Below are 11,097 nucleotides of genomic sequence, written 5' to 3'. Positions count from 1 at the left end.
TTTTGATAAAAAGAAATAAGATAATTCAATGTTCTTCTTTTTTGTTTCTTTTTTATAAAAATAAATATATTTATAAATTATAAATTATTATCAATAAATTATAACGAAAAAGAAAATCTTCCTGCTAAATCTATTCTCTCTCTTTGTTTTCAATATTTAATATCTTTATAAACTTCAACCTCTCTCTCCTAATTATTCCTTTAAAAAAAATCTTGAAATAACTTTTTTATATTTACTTTTCAACATTCATTTAAATTAAAGCCGACAATTAATGGGTGGACTCTTTCTCCTGTCAGTCTCCGGGGTTTAAGTGCAACGCTCGATATGCCAGATGAAGAGGACAAAAGTGCATTTAACAAATTAAAATCGCAGAAACCACGGACGTCCAACGAAATGGCAATAAAGCCACGGCTTTCCCCCCCTTTTTTTTTGTGTTTTCCTTCCTTGCTTTTTTTATTTTCATTATTTTGTTTGGCAGAAGGTCCTTTGGACGCTTTTGGGCAGGCATCCAATAATGATGTCGTTGCAAGGGTCCTGTCTGCATCGGGACAAAATGCAATCCGAGCCGGAACTGACACGCACAAAAGGATATGCAACATTCACTAATAAATTTCATATTTATGTAGAACACAGAATGCAGTGCCGGTTTCGGTTTTTGGCTCAGTCCAAAGGACTAAGGGAAATATCCGGTGGAATGTGAAATATAAACGTGAAATTGCCGGTTGACCGTTGTGTATGTTGTGTGTTTATTGTTGTTGTTGTTGTGTGAGTGTGTCTGATGTGTTGTGTTGTGTGTGCGTTTGTGCGGTTCGGAATGCAAACATTTGGATTTTTCGGCCAAAAAGGTTACAACCAGGGGCCACATCTGACAATCACGGCAATAAAACGAAACGAAATTCAACTGAATAAGTGAAAATCTGCAGGATGCTTTTCATGGGGGAAAATTCAAAGCTAAAATGGGTTCCGTTTAAAAAGAAAGCTACCTTTTTTTGATGATAATATAATATGTATAATGAGCATTAAAATAAATTATTATTTTGATACATCGTTATCACATCACATCGTTATCTTATATCACATTTTTAAACCAGACTTTAAAATCATACAAAAATCCCAAAAATGTTTGCCCCAAAATATATTCCAATTAAAAACAAAAATCAACAACAAAGTTACCATAAACCGTAGCCAAATTATTTCCATAATCAATTTGCTAAATCAATTGATTTTACTTTCAGCTTCAATTATAATTTACACCCAACAAGCGACAATTGGCTTTTCTTGTATTTTTTTTTTTTTTCTTTTCACATAGTTTTTCCTTCATAATTTGCATAATTCGAAATTATTAACAACTGTTTTCGGTATGCGGCTTAAACTCCATAAATATTTATTTGATCATTTATTCATGCATTACATTTTCACAGTTTTAATATTTACTCATTGCTGTACAAATTAATGGTAACAAAAAGCAGTAAAATAAAACCATTATAAATATTTAACGAAAATAAATGCTAAAATGTTTAAAATATTTGTTTTGCTTTGACAGAGGGAGAGAGAGATAGCATTCTCTGTTATGCAAAAACGAACTAACACCTCGCTGAATAAATAAATTAAAATCGTGTTTGTGTTGTTTTCAATTCCGAAATTCTGGCATAGGTAAAACTATTAAATTAATTGCTAAAAATTTAAATATATATATGCGATTATGTTTCTGCTTGCTTCATTTTCATTAAATTACGTTAAAAAAAGAAACCAATTTAATTACATTTTCCGTAGCTTGTGAATATTCGGATTGCAAGAGCTATATTTGTCTATAAATAACGTTTTGTTGATTAAAGAATTACACAGTTTACATGAAGCTCCTTCAGTGTTGGATCATTGAATCCTTTTCCTTCACATTTTGCAGCAATTTCGTAAGCAAACAGATACAGATACATGTGGAGATATATATATATATATATATATTTCAATTATTAATTGATGTTGTAAGAAGCAAACTAAATGGGATATCCGCATGTATGTTTGCTTTTCTACTTGCCTTTGGCTTGTGCAGTTAGCCGTATTTGCCTTTTGCTCCCAATTGCCTTTGGTTGTGTCTATGGGTGTGAGTACACTGCTAGAAAAATATTATTTAATAATTATTTAATAGGGAAAATAAGCCAAGATTTTGTTAATATAATATATAATGTAATTGGACTCTTTCATTTGAGAGGGAGTTGGACTTTCAGATAGTTTATTAAGCAATTGTTCTGGAAATAAATGATGTATAAAATTCTCTAAAATTCTGTCATTATTTTTACCTAAATTATACTTTGTTTTTATTATTTTTTTGTAAGTTTTCTTTGCAGTGCCTGTGTGTTTGCCAAGCCAAATTCAAACTTGAGCACTTGACATTTCACGCTTGCATAGATGGCACTTGGTAGGCAACGTCAGTCGAAGCTGGATTCCCAAATGCATTTGGTTTGCCTGCCTGCCTACAAGTTTTTCCTCCCCCACCTACCATTTCCATTCTCGTTCAACCCCATTTCCACCCAATTTTCCTACGCTTTTCCCAGCACGTTCCGCCTCTTTCCTGCTTCTTTTTTTTGGCCTCAGCTGACACTGATGATGTGCTATTTATTTTTTGGTCTAGGCTCTCTGACGTCTCTCCACGCCTTTCGTCCTGCTGCGTTGATTAAACATTTGTGTTATGAAATATATACACAGGGATGCACAACCCACACTCCACACACACACTCGACACACACAGATACACCCCATGGTGGGTGTGTATCTACTTTATATGCATATGACGCTTTTGATTGCTGTTTACTGGCTGCATCCTTTTGGCTTGCAGTTTTGATCCTTTAATAGAATATTTAATTTTAATTACAAACATTTGATTTCCCACTTCAGTCATCGTCGTCGTTGTCGCTGCCTCGCTGGCCTGTATGGGCTTTAAAAATGGATGACTCAGGGGGCACTTAAAAAAAATAAAACAGGATTTAAAGAGAAAATGAATAAAAATAATAATCATAGAAAGAATTGAGAAATTTTAACGCAAAGAAAATAAAATACAGTCTAGTTATTTAGTTGCTTTATAAATGTTTTAGTTTCCTGTTAAAAAACACTTATAAATTTTTATTTTCTTGGTTAATTAAACCTCTCTGAATACGTACTTGGGAATTTTAAGTGTCATGCTTGCAACATTTTCTTTTTTTAAGCTTAAAGGATCTGGCAACTTTGCAGGACTTCAACATACTTCCTTGATTGGCTTTTGTGCTTTACAATATATATTGTATTATTATTTTTTATTCTCTTTTATTATTGTTTATTTTTTCGAGTGTAGACTAGACCATGTGTGGGTGTTTTTGTATGGGTTAGCAAATTGAATGCGTGTGTGCCTGAAAGCATAAGCCGGCCAAGTTGAGCGAGACGGCGACCGAGACAAGAGCCAAGTTACTTGGGGCTTTTGTCAATGCCACGATGGAGACGACGATGGAGACGACTCTGGCGACGAGATGACAAGGTGGATGAGTCTCAGCTTAGGGGGTTTGGGGTCCTAGAGGGGGGGATGGAGAGGTATACCCCCTCGTCAGCTGAGGGGCATTTGGGAGTTGGAAGCGGAGAGACCAAGCAATGACCTCCAGCCAGCAGAGGAGGATCTATTCAGGCATCTTAAAACCCTCTTTAGAGTCTTCAAGCTGAAATTAAAGTTTAAATAAGCAAATTTAAAGGCTATTTAAAAGGGATAGAGGTTAAGGAAATGGTTAAAAAATGAAGGGGAATTTTATGAGAACCTAAAAACGATATATAACTTTTATAAATATTAAAATATTGTTATGACAAAATATCTACAGTAAAAAATAGTTCTCAGCACAAAAATCTTTATATTAAATAGTACAGGAACATTATTGAGGCCTAAAATTAATAAGTAATGCAGAAACTATATTTAAAATCATGTCATAAAATTATGTTATACAATCTGCAACTATAAAAACATTTTGTGAGCTAATCTATTTTTGTGAAGTTCCTACTATAGAAAAACCCTAAAATAATCAGTCTTCATCATCACAATACTTTAATATTCCTTATATAAATTCTTATATAAATTTCACTTCTCCCCTTAAATAATTCAAATCAATTCACATATGTATTTACCTGATAACTAATTGAATTATATTTTCTTTTTCTTTGCAGGTGAGTGAGCTTATTATATTTCCAGACAAATATGCAATTTGCACGTAAGTTTGCTTCCCTCTCATTGAATTTTCTTCACTTGAGTGGCCAGATCCATCATGAGAGTCTGTCCATATCCCCCCTCTGATATGTATATATTTATATATATCTTCCCTTATCCTTATCCACTTATTTTGCCCCCCAAAACTCTACTCGTAAAGTAGAAAATAATCCCAGAGATTCGTGGCGCGTTCCATTTGTCAATGTGCAGCACGTACTCAATCTTCTGGCTTGTCAAACTTGCCAATGTTGCAACCAAAAAATGTTTGATGTTTGTCCAAAAGGAAATTTACGTGGAGCACAAAAAAAAATTAAGGAAAATCAGTAAAGAGAAATTTGGGAATGGGATGGAAATTCTCAAGGGAAAGAAGGGAAGAGATGTTACTTGTCTCAGATCTAAGAGGTAAAATTTAGGGAATTTTGTATTTTAATTATTATAATTAGACTAGGAATTTCTGAGAAATAAAATTGGTATGTAAAAGTAAAAGAGAAATGTTGCTTTAAATATATAATAAATATAAGTTAGAGATAACCCTGTTTATTGTATATTTATTTAAAAAAGAAGTCATTGTTAAGGCAACATTTTTAAACTCTTAAAATTTATTTTATATCATTTTAACAACAAGGTTAAGCTTATGAAATAATAATAATGAAATTCTGAAGCTAATTCCCTAATTTAAATGTCTGTCGATTTATTTAACACTTTCTTTGCTATCTTTATTATTTACTTATTTAATCCTTTTATATTTCTTTTTTTTTTGTTTTTCCTAATTAAATCCTTATATTTTTTCTTTATATTTTATTTCCCAATTAAATCCTTGTTATCCTCGCAGCAGCTTTTAATAATTAAAGTTTCATCCTGTTGCCCTGACTATCCATACACATATTTGTTTTGTGTTTAATACCTTTACTTCAGTTTGCCTTTGGGGCATATCCTTTCATTTCTCATACACCGTTTTTATTTTTATTTATTTATTTAACTTTTTTTTTGTTGGTTTTGATTTCTTTCTTGTTTTTTTTTTTTTTTTGTGAGACTTCCCTCCACGTGCCGCAAAATACGTGAGTGTGTGGGTTTATTAGAGGACGTGAGTGAGTGCGAGCGTGTTGGGCAAATACTCGTCTATAGTTTCAACCGACACACACACACACACAACACACTCAGGAAAGGAACAAAAAAAAAGCTGAGACGATTCTATTAGCTAAACAAACACTGGCAAAAAGGATCGATGCCGTGGGAGGAAAGGGACGGGCACATAGCAAGGAGTCTAAAAATATCAACATATTTCATAAAGTTGTATACATACATACATACACCCTTTTGCTTGCAGGTCCTGTGCTGCTCCTGCTGCTGTGCACATAACGAAATTACAAGTTGCCAATAATGAAGGGAGTGTATGTAGGTGTGTGTGCTGGTGTGTTTTTAGTACGAGTGTGTGAGTGTGCAAGGACTACAAAGGACACGTCGCTCAGTCAATTTCAGTTCAGTCAGCTGTCCATCCGTTGCGCTGCGATGGTCACTTGCCGTTGAACGGCTAACATTTTCCCCCGTCAATTTTCCCCCCTTTCCTCCCACGCATTTACTGGCCAGGGGGGGTGGAGGAGGAGGAGGTTTTTCCACCCCTTTTCCGTTCCCCCCGAACTTGCCTTTCACGGTTGAGTTGCTCTAATAATGCAAATACACAATAAATAAACGTGCAGTGCAGTCAAGAACTCAACCGAACTCAATTCAACTTGGTTATTTACACTGGAAAAAATTATTTATTTTATATATAATAATAATAAATAAAATAATATATGATATATTAAAAAATATTTATAGATAATAATATAGAAAGAACAGTTTGCTAACAAATTTAGGATCATATCGGAAATCGATATTTACTAAGCTTAAAACATTCACTTTCTTTGAATCGATATTTATCGAAATTTTTATATGACAATTTTTTCGATAAATTAAAATTTAGACAACTCATAACTCAACCAAAAATTCATTTATATCAATTCCGAAAGCTTTTCCATGTTAGTTTTTAGTAGATTAATAAAACTACGTACTCAATTTGAAATTTTTAAAAATTCATATTTTCATCAATTTTTTGTTGTTAAATTTTTATGATTAAACACCTGAAAATTTTTGAAAAAAATTTTAAAATTTATTTTTCTGCCTAAGTTGTCTAGATTGAAAGGGCTGTTGATGCTGATCAAGAATATATATGATTTATGGGGTCGGAAATGACTGCTTCACATTTTTTAACGCTTGTGAATAAAATTATAGTACCCTATAATAATAGATAATATTATATTATAAAGAAAGTCAGTTCAAAAATCACGCTGCACTAAAATTTTCTACTTAGTCTATTGGCAATATCTCAACTGAAAATTCTTCTATTTTTTAATATATATTTTTCTCTCTATAAAAAAATAATATAAATATATATTGAAATATAATAAAATATAGATTTTTTAATACCTTTCCTCCCAGTGCAGCTCAAAGCCAGTGGCTTCACCTTCCAAGGCCGAATTAAAGCGGCAAAGTGAACCATTTGGTATTCAATACACGACGGAATATACATCTATATGTATATAATATATATATAAACCCATACTTGTATATTCCACTGTTTACTTTGTGTTCACTACGTCCTCTGTTCCAATTTTCTCGAGCAATGCCAATTATTTTCAGTTCTTAGTCATAATTTACCAAGTAAACGCCTGCACATGACGATGGAATTGCATTTTCTATAACCTCTCCGCACTTGGTTTAGCTTGTTTGTAATCCCAAATATATTTACAAGTACACTATATATATATCTAGAGATATACTGACATATATTTGTTTATAGTTTTTGGTTAACGACAACATGTGCTTGGATTTCCATTGCCTTGAACTACTTATAATTGCTTGAAAATGAAACAAACGAATTTTATATATATTTTTTTTGCCTGAACTAAATTCATTGTTAATGAAGGGAGAGTGGGAAACCCCTTTCTTTCTCGGGAAAGTATTTTCCAGTTAGTAATTTAGTAATTTTACAGGTTTTTATACTTTTTTCAGGGTATTATAATCTTAGTCATAAGTTGCATTGGTTTAATTTCCAACCTTATAGAGTGTATACTGTTTACTTCACCTTATTTATAAGACAAAGGCAAAGAATTAAAATAGATCTTGGTTCCAGATGAGCTCCGAAAATTGAGAGTGAGCTTACTTTTCGTTATCAGTTTCTAAAATCAGGTGAGAGAAGGTGTTGCTCTCTGAACTGCTCCTCTCACCTCCCTCTCTCCCCTCCTCACCCCTCCTCTCCCATCCTCTCCCCTCCTCTCCCCTCTCAAGTTCTCCCCTCTCAAGTTCTCACCTCTCAAGTTCTCATCTCTCAAGTTCTCCCTTCTCAAGTTCTTCCCTCATCTCTTTGCATTTCGCATTGTTCGGTTGAAAAGGTCGGTCGAAGGTCGGTTGCAGCTCGATCAGAAAAGTTAGGAGAGTTAGGGAAGTTCGGAAAATGGCAGGAAAATGTACATATTCGTGGATTTCGTGCAGTGTTGTGAAAATTCAGCACATCGGAGTGTTCGCAAACAGTTGAAAGTGTGAAAATTCGGTTAGAAATGAGGAAGATTTACGACTAGGCAGAGTACACTGAGAATTTGCGTGTGTGTTTTATGTTTATTTATTTATATTAATTTTTATTTTTTATTATATGTTATTTTTTTATTTATTTATTTTAATTTTTTTAATTATTTTATTCTTTTGTTTTATTTATTTATTTTTGCTAATTTCTTTTTGGTTTATTATTAAATTATTTATTTTTTGTCTAAAAGATATAAAAGTCAAAGCATTTTGTATATTATTTTCTTGATTTTGTATATTATTATTTTGTTTTAACACACATATTCTGTCTAACGAACATATTTTCGCGCGGTGTATTCGCGTGAATTTTAATGACAAAGAGAAGAGGCAAACCTTATCAGCGTGGGAACTTTTCGCAACTTGAAACAGAGTGAGTGAAGATCATTTCAGCTTATTTTTTCTTATTCCCTTTTACGTTTTGCGTTCCTGATAATTGTCTTCAATCGAGAATGTTCGACAAATGTTGTTTACATTTTATCAAAGCCGTTTTATTGAGAGCTTTTCGTTAGTTTTTGTTTTGAGGAACGGGAATCAATTCTTAATGCTTTAAGGGCAAAATTGGAAGGTTATAAAAGCTTTCGTGGTGAGGAGCTCAGCTGCCTTTCTTGTTAGGGGTTTTAGGGATCTTTATATATTAATAATTATATGTAAAAATATCTTCTTACAAGCTTATAAAAATAATTGAAAGATTGAAACTTACTACATCTTATTGTGTAAACTTTATAAATTGACATTTATTTTATGTCTAGAAAATTTTATGTGTTGAAAAAGATAGGAAAGGGGTTGAACTTGATTAAACATAAGGCGTTTTTTATATTTTTAAATATTTAAACTACAAATTATTAATTTTTATATAAATTTTCCTATTTAAAACTATATTTCCAAGCCTGTTATCTTTTATAATTAATTCTGACTAACTTAGTTTTTTCCTTTTTGAATACATTTTATTTCTCAGCTTTATTTAATTTGTTTTCATTGTTCTTGAAAATTAATTTCATTGTTTACTTGCTCTTTTTCTCATTACAAAATAAAACACAAGGCTATTAAACTTTCAATTGAGTTTTAAGGGATATTGAGCGATTGTGTTTGTCCTCGTTCCGGAACCAACAAGCATAAGCTCAGACCCCTTTTTCCTCCTGCAATTTCCCCTCCCCCCACCCGAGCAGGATAACGATAACACAGAGAGAGAGAGAGAGAGAAAGAAAAAGAAGGGGGGAAAAAAAAGGAAAGAAAATACAAATTGTAGGCGCAATGGCATAAAAACAATGTGAAGATATTTTGCGGCATAACCTTGAGGTGCACCACCACCACCACCCACCAACACCCTTTTTGTTGTTTTGCCTTTAACGATATAAACCACCAAGACCCACTCTTGCTGGCATGTAAATTTTCCTCGGGTGGTTATTGATTTTTTTTTTAATATATATACATATATATATTGTGTTTTCCTTTGCTTGCTGCTTGAACAAGATTATTATTTATAATAAAATCAGCACTAACAACGAGCCACAAGAAAACACAAACTCAAGAACAAAACAAAAATGCGGGGAGAAACAAAAATCAAAGTTTCTTGGCCAAAATAAACCTGCAACTGAAGTTTCTCGAAGGCAACAGAAAGTCTGTCCATCACATATATGTACATATTTGCGTTGGCGGCATTATTAATTCCGTTAAAGCCGACTTTTCCGAGAACAGGACATGAAGCTGAAGCTCATTAAAGCGAACAAGAAAGAAAATAACTAGTAATTTCAATAACTCACCAAAGGATAACTACAGTGGTTGTGGTTTATTGAAATCTAAAAGATATAAAGAAGTTTTAATTAATTAAAGAAGGGGTTTTTTTTAAAGCTTGATTTGGGGATTTTTAAAACTGCAGTTGATGATATAAAATCATTGTTTATTATTTTCTATAGAAATATTTAAGAATTATATTACACAATGGTTGTGGTTTATAGAAATCTGAAGGATATCAAGAAATTTTATTTATTAAAAAAGGGGTTTTTAAGAGCTTAATTTGAGGGTTCATAAACCTGTAATTTATGATATAAAATTGGGATTTTAGATTATTAGATAGAAAAACTTAGGGCTTAGGGAAATCTTAAGGGTTAAGTGATGAATTTTAATAAAAAAATTAAATAAATAAAAACGGTATTTTAGGGCTTAATTTGGGGAATTAAAATAGCTGAACTTGATAGCATAAAATCTGTGTTATAATATTATATAGAAATACTAAAGAATTATTATTTTATTCAATGGGTATGGTTTAGGGAAATATGAAGGGTTGAAAATTTTACTTAAATCAAAAAATTAAATAAATTAAATTAAAAAAAGGTATTTTAGGGTTTAATTTGAGGAAATAATAAAATGGGACTTGATGAAATAAAATCGTGATATATTATTATATATAAATATCCAAGAATTAGGTTGTATTATATAAAAATAAATAAATATATTAAAAAATTATACAGTGGCTGTAGTTTATGGAAATCTGAAGGGTTCAACAATATATTAAAAATATTTTAAAAGGTAAAAGGATTAGATTAAATAAAATGAAAATAGGCTATACTAGTAAATAAATATTATATATTAATACATATACTTCACCATTTCTTTTATAACTTATCTTAAAATATAACAACAAATTTTTATTACTGATAAAAATTTAAAATCCTAAAGAAGACTTTAATCTTTTATAAACAGCATTTTGTAATATTTAATTAATATTTTTTCTCACACACACACACTGTGTTGTGCCTGTGTCCCTTTAGATAAGTAAATGAGTGTGAACCAGGAGGGTGTGTGTAAATGGTGTGTGTGTGTGTGTGTGTCTGTGGGGTGTGTAATGCATTGCAGTGTGTAGTGGAGGTAAATAATAGCTGCTGTCTCTGTGTGTGTGTGGGGTGTAAGTTGGTCTAGTGTTATCACAGTTTGCTCCAATTTCAAGGCATTACGCTTATGAGAATTTATGTTATGTGTGTGCGGCGGCAGTGTGTGTGTTTGTTGGTGGTGTGTGTGTGTCTGCTTTTTGGGTTGGGTTTTTGTGGTCAGGACCTGCTGGCGCCCTGCTGAGCGGCCTCGTGGCATCCTCGCGTCCTTTTTTCTGCTTTTTTTTTTTTTTGGTCCGGAGATGCCTCTCCTGATTTTGATCGGATTGCCGGTTAACAGGACTGTGCATCCTGTGCCCTGCAATTAGTTGGAAGTACGATTAAAATGTTCTTACTCCACTTTTTTTTTCCAACTGAATACTCATTGTTTTTAAAGGG

General features: G+C 32.3%; 1 protein-coding gene across 11 annotated transcripts in view; it reads left to right on the top strand.

Moving 5' to 3' along the window:
* The window catches only part of rg (A kinase anchor protein rugose), a 235,809-nt gene that overhangs the window by 67,208 nt on the left and 157,504 nt on the right, over window positions 1-11,097 (top strand). The gene's annotated exons all lie outside the window — the stretch shown is intronic.

This window comes from Drosophila serrata, unplaced genomic scaffold (genome assembly GCF_035046125.1).
Source record: "Drosophila serrata isolate PLE 108 unplaced genomic scaffold, ASM3504612v1 contig_276, whole genome shotgun sequence".
NCBI classification, from domain to species: domain Eukaryota; kingdom Metazoa; phylum Arthropoda; class Insecta; order Diptera; family Drosophilidae; genus Drosophila; species Drosophila serrata.
This window is presented reverse-complemented; position numbering and strand designations above follow the sequence as displayed.